The sequence below is a fragment of the Eublepharis macularius genome, chromosome 4 (assembly GCF_028583425.1).
Source record: "Eublepharis macularius isolate TG4126 chromosome 4, MPM_Emac_v1.0, whole genome shotgun sequence".
NCBI lineage: Eukaryota > Metazoa > Chordata > Lepidosauria > Squamata > Eublepharidae > Eublepharis > Eublepharis macularius.
In genome coordinates, this window is record NC_072793.1 from 72,166,516 (window position 1) to 72,185,531 (window position 19,016).

The following is a 19,016-nucleotide window of genomic DNA, read 5'->3' on the forward strand; positions in this document are numbered from 1 at the left end:
TGGCATTTTGATAGAGTGCATTGGAGCTTGAATTTTCTTTGTGTGTGATAGGATAGGGATCTACCCCTTCAAGTTCCAGGGCTGCTGCCAGGCTCTGGGGCCAAGCTATTATTTATTATTGGTACCTTTTCTGCTGCCTGTTCCGGTAAGGTTTCTGGGAGTGGTGTGGTAGGGATCTACCTCTTCAAGTTCCAGGGCTGCTGCCAGGCTCTGGGTCCAAGCTATTATTTATTATTAGTACTTTTCCTGGTAGCTGCTCAGGTCAGGTTGCAGTAGGGATCTTGACTTGGATGATGGCTGCTGGCCCCCACGAACAGCCAACCATGAACATGTTCATGAATAGGGCCATGTTCATGGTTGTTCGTGAGTCCCTGTTCACGGATGGCAACGAACAACGAATATCATGTTCATTTTTTTTCCTGTTCGTGCCCATCTCTAGTGTGGAAGCTATGTGTGTTTTCTTTCTAGTGTTCCATCCTCCCCACCCCGATTGCCACCAACTGTTTAGGTGTAAGTGAAGAGTCAGTGCACAAACTGCATTGCAGCTGATTTTTACCAACTTATGGCCAGCTTTGTGAAAACTCTGGGGTATATGTAATTTAAGCACCCCAGTACATTGTGAGCTTGCCATAAACAACCACTGGGTATGGGTATGCAAAATGAAACAAACAAGCCAGAAAATACACATGGAAATCCCTGTTTCATTTAGTTAAAGCAGCTTGCAGAATGGTGGCCCAAATCTGGGAAACCAAGTTATAACAAACACCCTCCCACTCAAATGTTTGTGTGTTTCTTCATTACCGTTCTTACTGCACAGTGGCAGCAGACAGCAGCATCTTGTTTTCCTTAACAGCATTGTCTCCTACCAATAGGATCTCAAGGGGAGAGATAACTCTTATGTTATACCACCTAATTAACTCCATTGGAGAGAAGGGAAAATGTGAGTATGAGTGTATATTTTTGTTTTGGTTTTTGCAGCGCTACCTAGGCAATTGTCTCCCTGGCAGTTGAGTCCTTGCAAAGGGAGGAGCACTGACCCCTCCCTGACTATTGGCTTCAAAAACATTTGCTTAATCAACTCCATTGGAGGAAGGGAGAATGTGTTGGGGGAATGTCAACGGGAAAATTGTTGCCTGGAAAAATCATAGGTAAAGGTACTCAACTTGCCTGCTGGAATAGAAGTCTCCTAGAGAGAAGATGCAGATTGGCCAGAGAGATGCACCACTCTGGCACGATGGCACTAATCTGTCTCCCCCACCCCCATGAAGACACTTGGACAGTCAGTCACGGTTGTCACTGTGAGAAGTGCTGCTGGGCAGGGTGGTGTGTTTGATTAATCAAACAATAAAAGCCCTGAAGATATCAATTAATTATAGTCTTTCATGTCTCTGTTTTTCGAAGTCAAATGTACACCCCAGTGAAATTTCAGTTACTTCACAGTTTCCCACCTATGCAACAATCCATCTAGTTTTCTCTTCAGGTTTCCATCCTACTGCAAGCTCCTCCCACCACCCAGCATCTGCCAAAACATTATTTAAAAACAAATTCTGTTGGCAGGTGCCCTGCACCCCCAAGTACCACATGGAGGACCCTGTTCTAAGCAAAAACCCAAGCCAGTAGCCCAAGTGGCAGCTCTGTAGTAACACAGATGCTAAATTGTCCATTCTCGCCTTAAAACCCACTGGATGATTACTCACATTGACAAGGCCACACACGGCCTACTCATCATGGCTTGAACAATACTGGGCAGAGAAATACTGTGAGGACATTGGGCACACCAGCATCACTATAGTGCTCAACCCATCATGACAGCTACTTTTTAATTTTTTTTTTTACATTTAGATCCCATCTTTCTCACCTATCCTGATCTTATGTCTAGTATTTAAATCAGCACTGCCTATCCCTTTGAAGTGAAGTGAATACTCAATGCTCAGAGGCCAAAGAAGGCTACTCATTCACCACCTTCCTGGTAGGATTGAAATTCTCCCAGAATTACAACAGAGACCAGTTCCCCTTAAGAAAACAGCAGTTTCAGAGGGTGGACTATATAGCATGACATTCCTGTGGAGCGCTCTCACCTCTTTAAACTCCACTCTCGCCAGGCTCTGCCCTCAGATTGCCAGGAATTTACCTACTCATAGTTCGTAATTGTAACTCTATGCCCAGTACCTCAAAATCAACACATTTTCTCTGTGGTAGCCCCCGCTTTATGGAATGACCTGTCTGAGGAGGTCAGGAAAGCTCCCCGTCTCCTGGCTTTCCCCAAAGAATGTAAAACTGAATTATTCAGGAAGGCTTTCTATCCCAATGATAGGAAAGAGCTCAGAGAGATGCCTTGGTAGAGAACAGAACTATACACTATGATATTAGGTCCTGTCAGCTGATGTAGATATGCACCTACTAGGGAGTTTACATGTGGTAAGACATGCCATGTAAATTAGTTATGCTTTGTTTCAGAAAGATTTCATCTCGGTCATCAGCTTTATGTTTGTTTTCAAGTATTCTGTTACCATACCCTGTTGTATCTGTTCACTGAAATGTTCTTCATTATTGTACTGTGCTCAGATGTCATGGCTGTTCATTATATTGCATTGTATTTGCACCTTGGATCTCAGTGAGAAAAGCGGACTATAAATAAATAGCAACAACTATGGATGGAGGTCCAATACTACCTAGATCATGGGTAACCTGTGTAGCTTTATTATTACTATTACTATTATTGTGACTTACACTCAAAATCTTAAATGATGTGGCTGTACCACCAGCTGTTTTGGCCCAATAACCACAGCCCATGGCTCCCCCTAGGCCAGTCCTGACAATGGCAATCTGATTAACCCTAATACCAGGTGGCCACATTTACTTTAACTGTGAAAAGACCACTATAGACTACACAAAAGTAGGATACCATTTAAGAGTCACTCAGAATCTGTTGTTAAGTACATGTACCAATCTCAAACTAATATTGAAACCCCAACCAGTCCACCACAAGAACCCTATGCCACTTGGAAGAATGAAGCATTTAATTTGACCCATTCATATGTGCCGTACTGCCCCCGTTCTCTCCAATCCTTGCTCTCCCACAACAAAAAGATGGACAGGATCTAAATAGTCAGCATTCGAGCAGCATTCGACTTGGGCTGCTTGCCTGCAAGCTCATTCTCCCTCCCCATATAAGCCTACATGAAAGGGTGGACTCATGGCCAAGCTACAAGTGATGGATGACACTTGAACGGCAAGTGGATTGAGTGGAGGGCAAGTGAACAGAGAGAAATACACTTGCCGTTCAAGTGTTGTTCGTCACTTGTAGCTTGGCCCTCAGTTCCTTCATGAAATGAAGCTGCCAGTATCAAAGGAAGGGAAGCTCCAGCAATCTTGATGGGGAAAAAGTTGGTAAGGACTCCAGGATCAGTATACAACACAACATGCAAGCACTGCTAGGAGCTCCACAGCAAAAACAAGCACACAAAAAATGCCAGATCAGGAGGAAATGGTATTAAATGGCCTCTCATTCTCTAACCTCTCATTGGCTGTGCTGCAAAAGGCAGCCCTTGCTCCCCTCCCCAATGTCTGGTGCCTTCAATACACTTAGAGGGATGAGTGCAAAACTGACCCTTCCACTATTTGGGCAGAAACATGCTTGCCAATTCTGTTTCAGATGCTGATAATTGTGAATTGCTAGTATTGAAGTGATCATATTGAGGAACTTGTCTTGATAGAAAGTATATTTAATGAACAAGGTAAGTTTGATTTTCAAAAACCTGTTTTATGAACATTAAATAATCCCGGATAAAAAATTAAAAGAAGTCCAGTAAAAGAATAGATCCAGAGGAGTTAGCCATGTTAGTCTGTAGTAGCAAAATAGAAAAGGTGCTACTGGACTCTTTTGTAGTTCAGTAAAAGAATATTACATCGTTTTAAATAGCAACAGATAAAATTTCATGAAAATAGAAAAAAGCATCTATAAAACATAACAGTGCCTAAAAATCTAATAAAAACCAAGAACCACAAAAATACATAATAGCAGCATGGGCAGGGAAGACAAGAACAAAAATCAATAACGTATCTACAAATAACTTGTTACCTGGCATCTAAAGCTTTAGAACCCAGAATGGCTATGAGGAAAGAAATCTGGAACTGAGGCATGCATCACAAGAGGAGCGGTCCTCTTTCCAGCCCATATTATCTCTAGAAATGGAGGCACACAGAAAGAATTTCTGTAAAAATTCTTAAGTGATGGGCTAGTTTGTATAGAGGCAAGTAGTCCTTTAAGTACCCTGGCCACAGACAATTAAAGACTTGAGAGAGTTTTGGTTTTATTTTACAGCATTTTGAACTGTGAATGGAAATACATCGGTAGCTGTTGTACTACTTTTAAAACTGTCAGGATACATTCTCTGTAACTTACCCCAGCTAGCAACTTTCCTACTGTATTGTCGAAGGCTTTCACGGCCGGAGAACGATGGTTGTTGTGGGTTTTCCGGGCTGTATTGCCGTGGTCTTGGCATTGTAGTTCCTGACGTTTCGCCAGCAGCTGTGGCTGGCATCTTCAGAGGTGTAGCACCAAAAGACAGAGATCTCTCAGTGTCACAGTGTGGAAAAGATGTAGGTCATTTGTATCTACTCAGGAGGGGTGGGGTTGAGCTGAGTCATCCTGTAAGAGTTTCCCAGGGTGTGGAATGCTAATGGCGGGAGGCTTCACTGTATCCTGAGGAGATTCTTTTGCATATGGATTGGTACTTGATGTGCTAATCTTCTCTGCAGGGCTATTGTCAAGGATAGAATGTTTTGTTAGCCTGGTGTTTTTCAGAACTGGCAACCATGCTCGGTTCATTCTTAAGGTTTCTTCTTTCCTGTTGAAGTTTTGCTTATGCTTGTGAATTTCAATGGCTTCCCTGTGCAGTCTGACAAAGTAGTTGGAAGTGTTGTCCAGTATTTTGGTGTCCTGGAATAAGATACTGTGCCCTGTTTGAGTTAGGCTATGTTCAGCCACTGCTGATTTTTCAGGTTGTCCAAGTCTGCAGTGTCTTTCATGTTCTTTTATTCTTGTCTGGATGCTACGCTTTGTGGTCCCGATGTAAACCTGTCCACAGCTGCAGGGTATACGGTATACTCCTGCAGAGGTTAGGGGGTCTCTACTGTCTTTTGCTGATCGTAGCATCTGTTGTATTTTTCGGGTGGGTCTGAATACTGCTTGAAGGTTATGCTTTTTCATAAGCTTTCCCATCTGATCAGTAATTCCTTTGATATATGGCAAAAACACTTTTCCTGTGGGAGACTGTTTTTCTTTGGTTGTTTGCTTCATCCTGGGTTTGATTGCTCTTCGGATTTCATTTCTGGAGTAGCCATTTGCCTGAAGTGCGTGGTTTAGATGATTAATTTCCTCATTTAGCAAGTGCGGCTCACATATCCGTCTTGCACGATCCACTAATGTTTTCATTATGCCTCTTTTCTGTCGGGGATGGTGATTAAGGAAGATTAAGGAACTCCTGGACCCCTCCACCTACAAAAAACTAAAGCGAGATCCCACTTGCAAAATCACCAGGCTAACAAATGCGCTGATCAAGAATTCCTCACTACATCCCGACACGCACAGAAAACTATGCAAGACTGAAGCACAGCCACCTAGACTATATGGACTCCCCAAAATACATAAGGATTCAGTCCCACTCCGACCCATTGTGAGTGCCATTGGTTCACCGACATATGAATTAGCTAGACATCTGGCAGATCTCCTGCAGGACCACATCGGGAAAACCTCGTCTTACATCAAAGATTCAGCAGATTTCATCAACAAAATCAGTTCTCTGAAACTCAATCCACAAGACATACTTGTCAGTTTTGATGTTGTATCCCTGTTTACCAAGGTTCCAGTAAAAGACACTATTGCACTTATTAATCAGATTTTCCCAGAGGATGTAACAGCCTTATTCCACCATTGCCTGACAACCAGTTACTTCCAATGGGACAACGAATTCTATGAACAGATGGATGGGGTGGCCATGGGGAGCCCACTCAGCCCAGTTATAGCAAACTTCTACATGGAACATTTTGAAAAAACAGCTCTAGAATCAGCACCCCACAAACCTAGTGTATGGTTCCGGTTTGTGGATGATACATTTATCATTTGGAGCCATGGGGAGGAAGAATTGATGGGGTCTTTGAATCATCTCAACAACATCCACCTGAACATACAATTCACCATGGAGAAAGAAATCGAGGGAAAACTCCCATTCCTGGATACCTGGGTCATCCGCAAAGCAAACTTTCAGTTAGGTCACAAGGTCTACAGGAAACCAACTCACACTGATCGGTACCTACACAAAAACTCCAATCACCATCCCCGACAGAAAAGAGGCATAATGAAAACATTAGTGGATCGTGCAAGACGGATATGTGAGCCGCACTTGCTAAATGAGGAAATTAATCATCTAAACCACGCACTTCAGGCAAATGGCTACTCCAGAAATGAAATCCGAAGAGCAATCAAACCCAGGATGAAGCAAACAACCAAAGAAAAACAGTCTCCCACAGGAAAAGTGTTTTTGCCATATATCAAAGGAATTACTGATCAGATGGGAAAGCTTATGAAAAAGCATAACCTTCAAGCAGTATTCAGACCCACCCGAAAAATACAACAGATGCTACGATCAGCAAAAGACAGTAGAGACCCCCTAACCTCTGCAGGAGTATACCGTATACCCTGCAGCTGTGGACAGGTTTACATCGGGACCACAAAGCGTAGCATCCAGACAAGAATAAAAGAACATGAAAGACACTGCAGACTTGGACAACCTGAAAAATCAGCAGTGGCTGAACATAGCCTAACTCAAACAGGGCACAGTATCTTATTCCAGGACACCAAAATACTGGACAACACTTCCAACTACTTTGTCAGACTGCACAGGGAAGCCATTGAAATTCACAAGCATAAGCAAAACTTCAACAGGAAAGAAGAAACCTTAAGAATGAACCGAGCATGGTTGCCAGTTCTGAAAAACACCAGGCTAACAAAACATTCTATCCTTGACAATAGCCCTGCAGAGAAGATTAGCACATCAAGTACCAATCCATATGCAAAAGAATCTCCTCAGGATACAGTGAAGCCTCCCGCCATTAGCATTCCACACCCTGGGAAACTCTTACAGGATGACTCAGCTCAACCCCACCCCTCCTGAGTAGATACAAATGACCTACATCTTTTCCACACTGTGACACTGAGAGATCTCTGTCTTTTGGTGCTACACCTCTGAAGATGCCAGCCACAGCTGCTGGCGAAACGTCAGGAACTACAATGCCAAGACCACGGCAATACAGCCCGGAAAACCCACAACAACCAACTTTCCTACTGTTGGAACCAACTGAATTTTATGAAAAGCCTTCAAAGACAGCCCCACGCAAAACACATTACAATAATGTAACAAAGCATGAATAACTACAGCCACCTCACACCTTTCAAAAATGGGTCACATCTGGTGGGCCAGCCAAAAGCCTTATGTAGGCAATCTGACCCTCTATTTGTATTCTCACAGTTAACAATACCCCAAAACTGTGAACTTGCTCCTTTTGGGACAGTTCAACCCTGTCTAGAAGAGGCTGAATTGCGAGAGTTTCCAAGTGTCAAAACAGAGGAAGAAAAATGAAGCATCCTTTTTCACCTAAGCCAGGAGTTTTAAGGACACAGTATTATTAGCAGTTTTGTTCTCTCACCTAAAACTGGGAGTGGGAATCACATGCTTAGCAACCTTAATGAAGAGTTGCCACTGCTCTATACTTCTTTTGTTGTTCTCTTAGTGAAAGCCAGCCTTATTGTGTGATCCCAACCAAGCTCATGCACAAATTTTTGAAAGCAAAAAAATTAAACTCGGCTATGTTCCTTACAGGCTTCCTTCCAAAATGCCTTGTATTCTTGTATTAAAATCAGCTAGGGAAATCTAGACCTCTGCCCAATCAAGACTATGCATCAATTAGGTTAACAGCAGGGCCAGTGCATTTCTTAATTATAACTACAAACACTTCCTAGATTTCCTAGGGCTAGAAGCTCATCCCATCAGGTTAAATCATCTCCGAGTTTCCTTGATGAACTAAGTAAGCCTAATGGGATGGCAGCAGCACCTCATGCTGCCTTACATAAGAGGCAATTTCTGGGAGTGATTGGGGCTCCAGGTCTCCATAATGTACATATGTTAATGCTCCAGGGTAGATTACCAATAGTGGTGCTGTCTTATAGAGCTTATCTCTTGCTCTGTTTAATAGCTCATACCAGTTTCAGGGTAACTGCTTGTCAAGCTCTCCCAGCTTTAGACCATGGTGATGAGTTTATAGTTGTATTGATGGGGAAAGAAGAAAGAAAGGTCAGAATGGCAAAAAGTAAAAGATGCAGATGCTAAGAAGAAAACTTTGGACTCTAGTCAAAGAATAAACACACAACTTGGGCCCTAAGGAATCTGAATTCAAGTATGACTAAACAGAAAATAATTCTGACTCCACCTAAAAAATCAAACTATATGAAAGATATAATGCTTTAAAGGCCCAATCTTATACTGAAATGCCATTGCCATCTCTCTAATTAATTATGGGTGCTAGTGCTTTCCACACCTCAGATTTACCTTAATACTTGCTCATTTTGCAAAGGAAGATAATCTCTTAAGGCAAGCCTGGGACTCCAGCAATACTGCTGTAGGTTGTAAGTCAAGGCTTGGTCATAAGTCAACACCAGCCATAAAGAAAAATACAATAATGAATAGACTGCCCATTCTGGGAAGGCTTGATTGACCAGTCTTGCTGGTAGCCTCAATTTCTCCCAGATCATACTGGCCATTGTCTTTGAGGATCAGTACAAAACTGGGAGTCATGTATGCAATCAGACTGAATTATTCCAATTTTACCCTGGGTCTTGTGTCTCAGTTGTATATGTGTAGGAGAGGCTTCGATGTGGCAGTCCTGGCAAATGGACTGATTTGGGTAACAACGGAGGGAGATCTGAACAGTTTGGTGGTGGAAAGTGTCCCATGACAACACCATGGAGTTTTCAAGGCAAGAGACATTCAGAGGTGGTGTCATGGGCCAGTCTGGGCTCAGTGAAAGTGAGGACTCCTCAGAAGGAGGGGAGCCTTGTGTAGCCAGCCCTGACTCCTCAGAAGAAGAGGAGATCCATGTAGCCGGCCCTGACTCAGCAGAAGCCAGTGATCAGGAAGAACAGCTGCTGACTAATCAGATTCCACAGCCAGCAGCTGAGCCCGCTCCAACATCACCGGTGAAGCCCAGCCACCAGTTGCCCAAAGTCCGCAGTCAGCAGCTGAGTCAGAGGCACCAATGCCCTGCCGCTCCAACACCACTGGTGAAACACAGCCAAGGATGCCCAAATCTCTAGCCTCACCCAGAGAGTGCTGCAGACAAAAGCAGTGGGTGGATCTGCAGGAGAGGTGGCAAAGTGCACGCCTCCTAGCCAGACACCAGCTGTTTGTTGAGAGCGATGAGGAGTGAGCACAGGATAGCTCCCAAGCAGCTGGCTGCAAACCCAGCCTGTCTATAAAATCCAGCCACAGAAGACCAGAAGTCATGAAAGGAACACATCAGAATCCTGCTGACTGCACCCACTCTGCTGAAGCTTTCCTTGCTGTGTGATCCCTGGATCATGCCTTGACCTTGCTTCTGGATCACCCTTGCTCTGACTGGTAACTGACCTATGGACCTCCTATCTTGGCTTTTGGACTTTGGACTCACTCTTGGCTTTGGACTTGTGCTCTAACCTCAGACCAGACTTGGACAACTCTGCTTGGGCTGTCCTAGCCCTCGACAGGTGGTTTCCTATTGCCTGCCTCTGTGTAACAAGCTTGGACTTCATTGGTGGTCTCCTACCTAAGTACTAATCAGGGCCAACCCTGCTGAGTTTCCAGTATCTGAAGAGATTTGACTAGTCTGGGCCATTCAGATCAGGGCCCAAACAAGTTAGGACAGACAAAAACCAAGTATAGACAAGCTGGATTCTAGGATGCTGGTTTAAGATAGCTGGTAATTGTAAGTTTAGAAAGTGGGGGATTCAAGAATCAGCAAAACAGCAGGAACCAACCCCACAAAACAAAACCAAGTGGATAATAGTCAATAGTCCTCTACCACAGCAAAAATGGCTGGAAGAGCCCAAGGCTTTTTTAATAGCTTCAGCTCCCAAACAAGCTGCAGCTTGTCAGTAGAGAAGTGAGGATTAAGCACTACAACAGGTGTAGTCAAAAGAACACAGCCAAGTACCTTTATCAGTATAGTGAACATCATGTAGTAGTTAGAGTGCTAGTCTAGGATTAGGGAGACCCAGGTTCAAATCTCCCCTCTGCTTTGAAGCTCACTGTCTCATTTGTGCTAGTCAGTTTTTCTCAGCTTAAACTACTTTACAGGTAGAGTAAAATGGGAGGGCTCTGTATCTCGTTGAACTCAATGGTATTTACTTCTGAGTATACATGCACTATCAGTCTCCTTTATTTGTTTCATTAAATATAAATAAATTTCCTGTGCCACATATTGCACTCAACTACCTCATATTACCCTAATCAGGATATGAAATTCCCTTTGAGGTTCATAGATAAGGATGCTGTTGCTAATACTCAACTCTGATTTGAAGAAATTTGCCTGTTTATCCACATGCTCAGTATATTCACTCATATCCTATTTGTTCTAAAATCTCACAAGTTCCAAATGGCCTCTAGCAAGATAAACTCAGTATATTCTACCATTCCTGGAGAAGTTCCTATCCTAAGTAAGTATTTCTATTAAAGTTAATGGTTGGGGGTGGGGGAGGGATAGAAAGAACTTAGCTTGCAAACAACTAGTAGCTGTATCTTCATCATCTATGAATTATTATTAATTTTAATAACATTTGTCCTTTCAGTTTAGCTTTCAGAATATTACAAGGTCAACATGATACTATTATCATCAACAATCTAAAGCATGTCCTCTGCATTGCAATGAGATTTCTTTAGTGTGCAGAGTATATTTGATCATTACTGGATAGTCATTATGCATTTTCAGTAACTTGACTATTCCTGTGAGATGATTCAATATCTTACCCGTAGTAAGAAAAGAAGCTTATCTATCTGCTACATTAACAAAAAGCAAAACAGCTTAAAGTTTCTCTTTTCCTCTGGCAGTGAGAGACTACACATTTATTCAAATCTTGCAAACTTTAAACATTTTTGTAGCCCTCTTATAGCATGGGAAATCCTTAAAAAATGTGTCCTCTGTTTCTTAACTACTGTTTTTTAATACAACTACCAAATACATGATCCAAAAGCTGCCAGAGAAAATAAATTGCCAATATGGAAAAATGAGTAAAATAAATACAGAAAGGGCTACCCACTTACCTTCATAACAATCCTGTAAAATAAATTATACTGTAAATGAAACAGTTACCTATGAGCTTCTTGTGGGGGAAGGATTTAAACCAGGAATCCTCAATGTCAGTATATCTTTATAGCCAAAAACCACACTGACTCTCAGTTCCATGTAGTGTTCCCAGGTGCCCGCCGGTGGCAGGCAAACTCCCAGGGATTTTCCTCTTTGCAGGCATGCTCCCAAAGGTTGCCCACACCCGGCAGGCACCTCAGGAGCATGCACTGTGCATATGCTCCCAACTGGTGTGGCAATGTCACTTCCGGAACTGATGTCGTCGTGTTGCCCATGGGAGTGTTTCCATGCTTCGTTTGGGGCCGATTTCGGCCCCAAATGGGCCGAATTGGCCCTGTGTGGACTGTGGGAATGCTCATGTGGCTGGCATGGTGACGTCACTACCAGAAGATTTATTTATTTATTTATAGTCCGCCTTTCTCACTGAGACTCCAGGCGGATTACACAGTATGAGATTAGTACAATCAGAATCAAGTACATTTCAATACAGTATCAATGATATTTCATAAACAATACCATAGGGTAAATAGATACAAATTTAAAAGACATAGTATTAGCAAGAATCCAATACAGAGTAGAAAAAAAACTGAAGCAGAACATAATCAATTCTAGGACTAACATTAGACAACATGGAGCGCTGGTGGTACATAGGAGTGCATATTTAAAGTGGCAGATAATATGTAAGGTAATATAGTGATGAAGTCTATGGTCCCTAACTCATTAGCGAAGCATCTTCCCTACAATACAGCCCTCCCATTTGAGAAAAAGCCTTTTTGAATAGTTCGGTTTTGCATCATTTACGAAAAGCCAGGAGAGTGGGGGCTCTTCTGACTTTCTCAGGCTGGTCATTCCACAGGATAGGGGCCACCACAGAGAAAGCCGGTGTATGGGCTGCTGCTGACTTCACCTGTGTGTAGCCTGGCACCTGCAGGAGACCCTGTTCAGATGAGCAAAGCTGTTGTGGAAGAACATAGGGAGGGAGGCGGTCCCACAGGTATGCCAGACCAAAGCCATGAAGAGCTTTGTATGTAATAACTAACAATCTCATCAAAAGGTTGATAGTGTTACTACCAGGTTGCAATAAAGTCTGATGCCGGGACAATAGTGCATCATTTGTCAATACCTGAGCCAGGTCTGTGAGCAACTGGTCAGACCACTTAATTCTTCTTGCCCCAGGAAGAATATCATCTGCAGGATCTAAAGTAGGGCTTAGATAAATACCCTGCTTAAAATTCAGAAATCTCAAAGGGCAGTGATCACTCTCAACTCTATTATCTATCTGAAAGCAATCCACATGGTATAATAAGGAGGGAGAGATGGCCAGGTAATCAATTATACTGGCCCAACATGAGGACAGGTAAGTAAAAGTACCACCAGAGATATCAAATTTGGAACCATTCAGAATACACAGATTGTGAATAGAGAGCAACTCCAGTAGGCGTAAGCCAGGCTTGTTAATGACCGGATCTTGAGAGGATCGGTCGAGCAAGGTGGCTTGTTCAGCAATCAAGGTTTTGGTGCTGGCCACTATATTAGGTGAGCCTGACCCAATCCTAGCATTAAAATCACCACACAGAACAAGTTGAGAGTTAGGAAAGCTACAAGTCAGGGTTTCAAGAGTGTCAGCTAGAAGGTCCCAAAAAGTTTTGTTGTTCTGTATTGGGAACTTAGGGGGATTGTATACATTGATAAACAAAAGAGAACCAATTTGTCACCCCTGTATTAAAAGGGCCTGGATATATTTTGAGCATTTACTTTCCAGGATTTATACTTCTGCTTTCAGATCAACAGTGATGAGAACCAATAACTAATACCTTGAACTGAGCACGGTAACAGATGGGTAGCCAATGGAGTGACTGTAGGATGGGAGTGATGTTCATGCTCCTGCTCACTCCTGATAACAGTCGAGCTGCAGCATTTTGCACTAATTAGAGCCTCCTAGTTAACTTAGATGGGAGACCTATGTATAGAGCATTATAATAGTCAAGCCTTGATGTTACCATAGCATGAATACCAACAAGCATCACTTTGGTCTTGTCTGGGTTCAATTTCAATTTGTTGTTTTTCCACCATTTCACTATGGCTGTCAGGCAGTGATCTAAGATTTCTACTGCATCCTGTGAGGACCTGGACAGCAAGATATAGAGTTGGGTGTCATCTGCATATTGGTGACATCCAACTCCATAGCTGCGAATGAGTTCTCCTAAAGGTTTTATGTAAAGGTTGAATAACACGGGAGATAAGATTGCACCCTGCGGAACCCCGCAAGATAGTTCCCATTCTGGAGATAGTTGATCTCCAATGGCCACCCTTTGAGTCTACTCCAAGAGAAATGATTTAACCAGTCCAGGGCACATCCTTTGATGCCCACTTCTGTTTCCAAATGCCTCAACAGGATGGCATGGTCTACAGTATCAAAGGCTGCAGATAGATCCAATAGAAGTAATAAGGAGGCATGGCCTTTTTATATATTCAGATGGAAATTATCCACTAATGCTACTAGTGCTGTTTCTGTCCCATGCCCTGGCCTGAAACCTGACTGGAAAGGGTCCAGAGTGCTAGAGTTATTCAAGAAGGTCTGGGGTTGGTCAGCTACTGCTCTCTCAATCACTTTGCCCAGAAAGGGCAGATTAGAGACTGGGCGATAATTGGCCACATCATTTTTGTCTAGGGATGGTTTTTTAAGTAGAGGACGGATAGCCACCTGTTTGAGCTGCCGGGAAAAGTTGCCCTGAGTTTAGTGATTGATTTACAATAGACCTTAATGGTTCACTTATGTGGTCCTTACTTGATTTTAACAGCCAGGATGGGCAAGGATCGAGCACACAAGTAGTGGTTTTCATAGACATCAAGATCCTGTTAAGATTTGTCATTGTGATTGGTTCAAAGCAATCCAAATGTAAGCTGGATAGTGCATTTATCATTTCTTCTATCTCGCTTGCATTGCTGCTAGCATGTAGATCAGAGTGTATTTGTGCTATTTTGTCAGTGAAAAACTTAGCAAAGGCCTCGCAGCTAATTGTTCTTGGGACTATAAAGGTTCAGATTTAGGGGTTAGGAGGCATCTGGGTATCTTAAACAATTGGGATGGTCGTGAACTAGCCAACACAATAGTTGCCAAAAAATAACATTTCTTTGCCACTTTCATTTCTGCTTCATAGGTCCTCCAGTGGGTTCTGTAGCATGTTCTATCTGCTTCTGTGCGAGTTTTTCGCCAGTGCCTTTCTAAATGTCTTCCAGCCCTCTTTAAGTCAGCCAGCTCCATGGTAAACCATGGGGTTAGCGTCCATCCCAAGGGCTGGAGTGGTCGATAAGGAGCAATGGTGTCAATGGCTTCAAGGAGCTTTGCGTTCCACACTCCTACAGCAGCTACCATGCGGCATGTGTCTGAGATTCTAAAATTCCCCAATGCATTTTGGAATCTAGATGGATCCATGAGCCTTTGTAGATGAATCTTTTTAACTGGACCCCCAATTTTGTGGGGAGTTGGGGCTAGATTCACTTTTGCCTTCAGCAGATGATGGTCTGACCATGGTTCAGGCTGAACCTCCAATGTTGAAACAAGGTTTCCTCTTAAAGGCTCAGTGCAAAATATTAAGTCTATGGTGTGGCCTCTTTCACATGTAGGGCCTGTCACAATTTGTGAGAGGCCCAGGGTTGCCAGGGAAGCTATAAATTCCTGAGCTGGGCCTGACTTTGAACACTCAGCATGGATGTTGAAGTCTCCCGGAACAGTTAAGTCTAGGTGTCTCTAACACTTTGTCTGCTAGCAACTCCGCCAACTCAGAAAGGGTGCTTACAGGGGAGCTAGGAGGTCTATACACAAGAAGGATACTCAGTCTATCTTTAATTCCCAGAGACAGGTACAAGCAGTCAATACCAGATATAGCTTGTACTGGAGATCTACAGAAGTTGAAGGACTCACAGAGAATAATAGCAACCCCTCCTCCTCGGCTACTATAGTGAGATTGGTGTAGGACCATGTAGCCAGGGGGAGTTAGTTGGGACAGACACACCTTGTCATTTTCCTGCAGCCATGTCTCTGTTAGGCAAGCCACATCAATTTTCTCATCCTGCAATATCCAAGCAATGCATGCAACCTTGTTCCTAACAGATCTTGTATTGCATAGGATTAGTGTAGTAGGGGGAAGCAGTCCCATTGTCAACAGGTGGAATACTAGAGAGGTTGGATAAGCAACGAGTATTACTGCTAGATGCTGGGTGCCTTTCATAAGCCATGCTCCCATATCTACAGCTCCCAGCTGCACTTGCCCGCGATTTTCACCAAGCAAGTAAGTAGTAAGTAAGAAGCTCAGGATTGCACCCTACAACCACATATTGGAATATCAAACATACTTGTGGTCTCAACTCTAATAACAGTTTAGGGCTACAATCTTCATGTATTTGCACAAGCAGTGTTGATAAGTTGCTGCAATCATCTCAGAAGCAGTTTCTTCCTATCCTCTCTTGTCCTTCAACTCATATAGCTGATGGCTGCTCCTGGGCTAAGAGCCATGGGCCAAGAGCCCTTGTGCTCTCATCCTTCAGCTTGCACATCTCTGCCCTGTGCCCCAGTGAAATAGCCCTCCTCATAGCATGTAGTACCTGTGTGAAGAGATGAGAAAGCGGGGTGGAGCTAGGGCCTGTAGCCAAATAGCTTACAGCTGCAGATCAAAGGCATGTCCTACAGGCACCCATCCAGCCCTCAGAAGGTCTCCTCATGAGCAAAGCATCCCTCTGTCCCTTCAGCAACATCTTCTCATAAGCAAGCAAGCCTCTCTGCCCCATGCCCCAGTGGAATAGCCCTCCTCCTAGCATGCAGTACCTGTGTGATGTCATCATCACACCAGCTCCGGGGTGCGTGCACAAAAGAAGACCTTGTGCAAGGCACAAAGTAAGTCCTAGCTACTCCACCCTCCCAATGGGAGGTGAGGGGGTACCTGGCAACCCTACCTGAATGACGTGTCATGAGGTCATGAGAAACAAGGTGTCATGAGGTCTATGAGGGCTGATGTGGTCATGTGATCACCCTACCACATGTCTGGATCTCTATTTTTTCACTTGTTCTATTTGTTTTTACTGCTCTACCACCATACAAGAATTAAATAACTGTCAAGTATAGTAGAGATAAGGCTGCAAAGCCTAACAAAATGAATGCAGCCCACCTACTATGCCTGGTAGCCCACAGAAGCAGTTTAGGAAATCCAAAATAGCCTTGGAGCCTGCATGACATGACTGGCCCAAGTAATGTGACCAGGCTGTTTCATGTGACTATCTCATGTCATATGATATTGCTTTTGGTCCAGTTTTGTAATCCTGGTAAGGAAGAGTGACTGAGGAAAAACTGAAATCATGGCTGCTGAGGTGAAGAGGAGTCCTCTTGACTGTAATGGTAAATACTATTAAAGTCACTTGTAATCTGATTAGACCAGGGGAGTTGATTAAAGTGAAATTTGTTCACGTTTCCCAGCAAATACTTAAGTTTAAATGATAATATGATGGAAATCAAGGTAAGTTTCCAAATTGCTCCTGACTCTAAAAATGGCCCCTTCTTCACAGTAATTAAGCAAACTTATCCTCTTACTGAATTCTAGAGAGTTCATGCAGTTGAGACAGCTACAAACCAGTTATATTATTAGTACAAACTGATTGTGCTAGCTGTGGATACAATTTGCTATTTTGTAGAACATTTCCTCCTATTTTGTTATCCCATCCTATTTCAAAACACTGGCTGCTTGGAGTTGCCAGATGTTGGGGTTTTGAACTGGTATTTGTGGTTGCTGCCTGGGAAATAAATGGAGAAAATGCCCCCTCTTTTCCAATTAAGAGTTCCAAGAACCATGCCATCCTAAAGGGAGAGGTGTGTGTGTGTGGGGGGGGGGGGGTCAAGGGTTAGAATATAAAGGGATAAAATTAAGGAGAAAAAATAAACTGTGGAGGGTGAGCTGATAGAAGGTAAACCATAGCTGGTGTGAGCATTTCCATCATTCCCCACCTGAAAGAAAGAGATGAAACTATGTCTCCTCAAGCAACAGAGTGTTTCTCCCCCTCTCTGAAAGGGGCAGATAGTTTTATTGTTCATATGAGGTTTTCTGGCTTTGCCCTGTACTGCAACATAAGATTTTTGCTCATTTGTGTCATTTCCCTCCTTTCTTCTCACTTGAATTGCTACTTTGCTTGCCCTGCCTCCCTGCCCCCCCTTCCAAGCTGGCTGCCTCTTCTCGCTTTCATCTGGGAGAAAGCATGTAACTTCTCCCAGTGAGAGACAGCTAAAAGAACAAGGGCACAGCAAGTGCTAGACCAGGCATGATGAAGAACTGAAATTTCCTTTGTGGCCAGTAACAGTCAGCCCAACCTTGGTGATGTTCCTGGCTGACCGTTCCTGGGGAGGGGGGTAAAGTTGTCACTGCCCCAAATCAGTGCAGTAGTTCCTAAAATTGCTTTGGAGGGCCTTTTTTGTCTCTGAGAATGAGTCTTTCCCCCATTCCATCTCTTGTCTTCCTTCCCCCCTTGGCAACCAGTGGCAGCAGTTTTGCCCCTGAAGCCCACATTGTAGCAACTCCAGGGAGTTGCTAGGGAAAGGGTGAGAAATGGAGGGGGTAAGAGGATTGCTTTGCTGTGTGGTTCTTAATTATTTAAATTTTTATTTACTTCATGTATACCCCAGTTTTCTCCTTAATGGGGACTCAAAGTGTCGTACAACATTCTCCCTTAATCGGTTTTATCCACAAACATATAGAGTATTATTTCCCACATACTGCAATTTGATTACCATTAGGCTTGAGGCTATTGAGCACTGTCCTGTGAGATTTTTTTAAAATAAAAATTTCTTTGCAATAATACTTCTGTACAATATCCCCTCTCAACACAAAGAAGCTTAGGCTTCTACAGTGTTACTCATTTAAGTTCACAAACTGATTTAAAAGGGAGTTGACTGAGCATTGATTGTTTTGCTAAACAGCTTATTCATGAGAAGATCATTTGCTAGAGGTGAAGTAAGCTTTAATATATTCCTTTAACATGTAGAAGGTGTTTTTATGTGCAGTGCTTTTAATTTATTTATATCCTACTTTCCTCCTCGGCGGATGTAACAGCATTCTCAACTCCTCCATTTTATCCTCAAAACAATCTTGTGAGAAAGTTAATCTGAGAGATTAATCTGGGATTATTGCCTGGCAATGGCTGAACTTCATAGCTGAGTGGGGATTCCAATCCATGCCCTATTGCAACACACTTAACCAAAACTCCACTTCAGCTGTGGAATTGAACCCAGCGGGTCTACCCAGAATCTTACTCAAGTATATTACTCCAGTCTATTACTCCAGAAGAGTGTTCTTAGGGTTGCACTGTAGGGTTGCACTAATTTACATTAGAAATAATTGACAGTGCAATCCTATGTAGAGTTATTCCAGTCTAAACCTATTGAAATCAATGGAGTTAGGCTAAAGGAATTTTATGCAGGATTGGACTGTGAATCTTCCTTTCCCAGAAAAATATGTTGTTAAACTGTGGAATAATCTGTGGTTGGAATGCATCCTTGATTTTTTAAAAAGTATCATGGGCAGGCTGGTTATTGCATGAAAGTTTGTCAGGAAAAGGGCAGTACAATAGACTGCAGGATT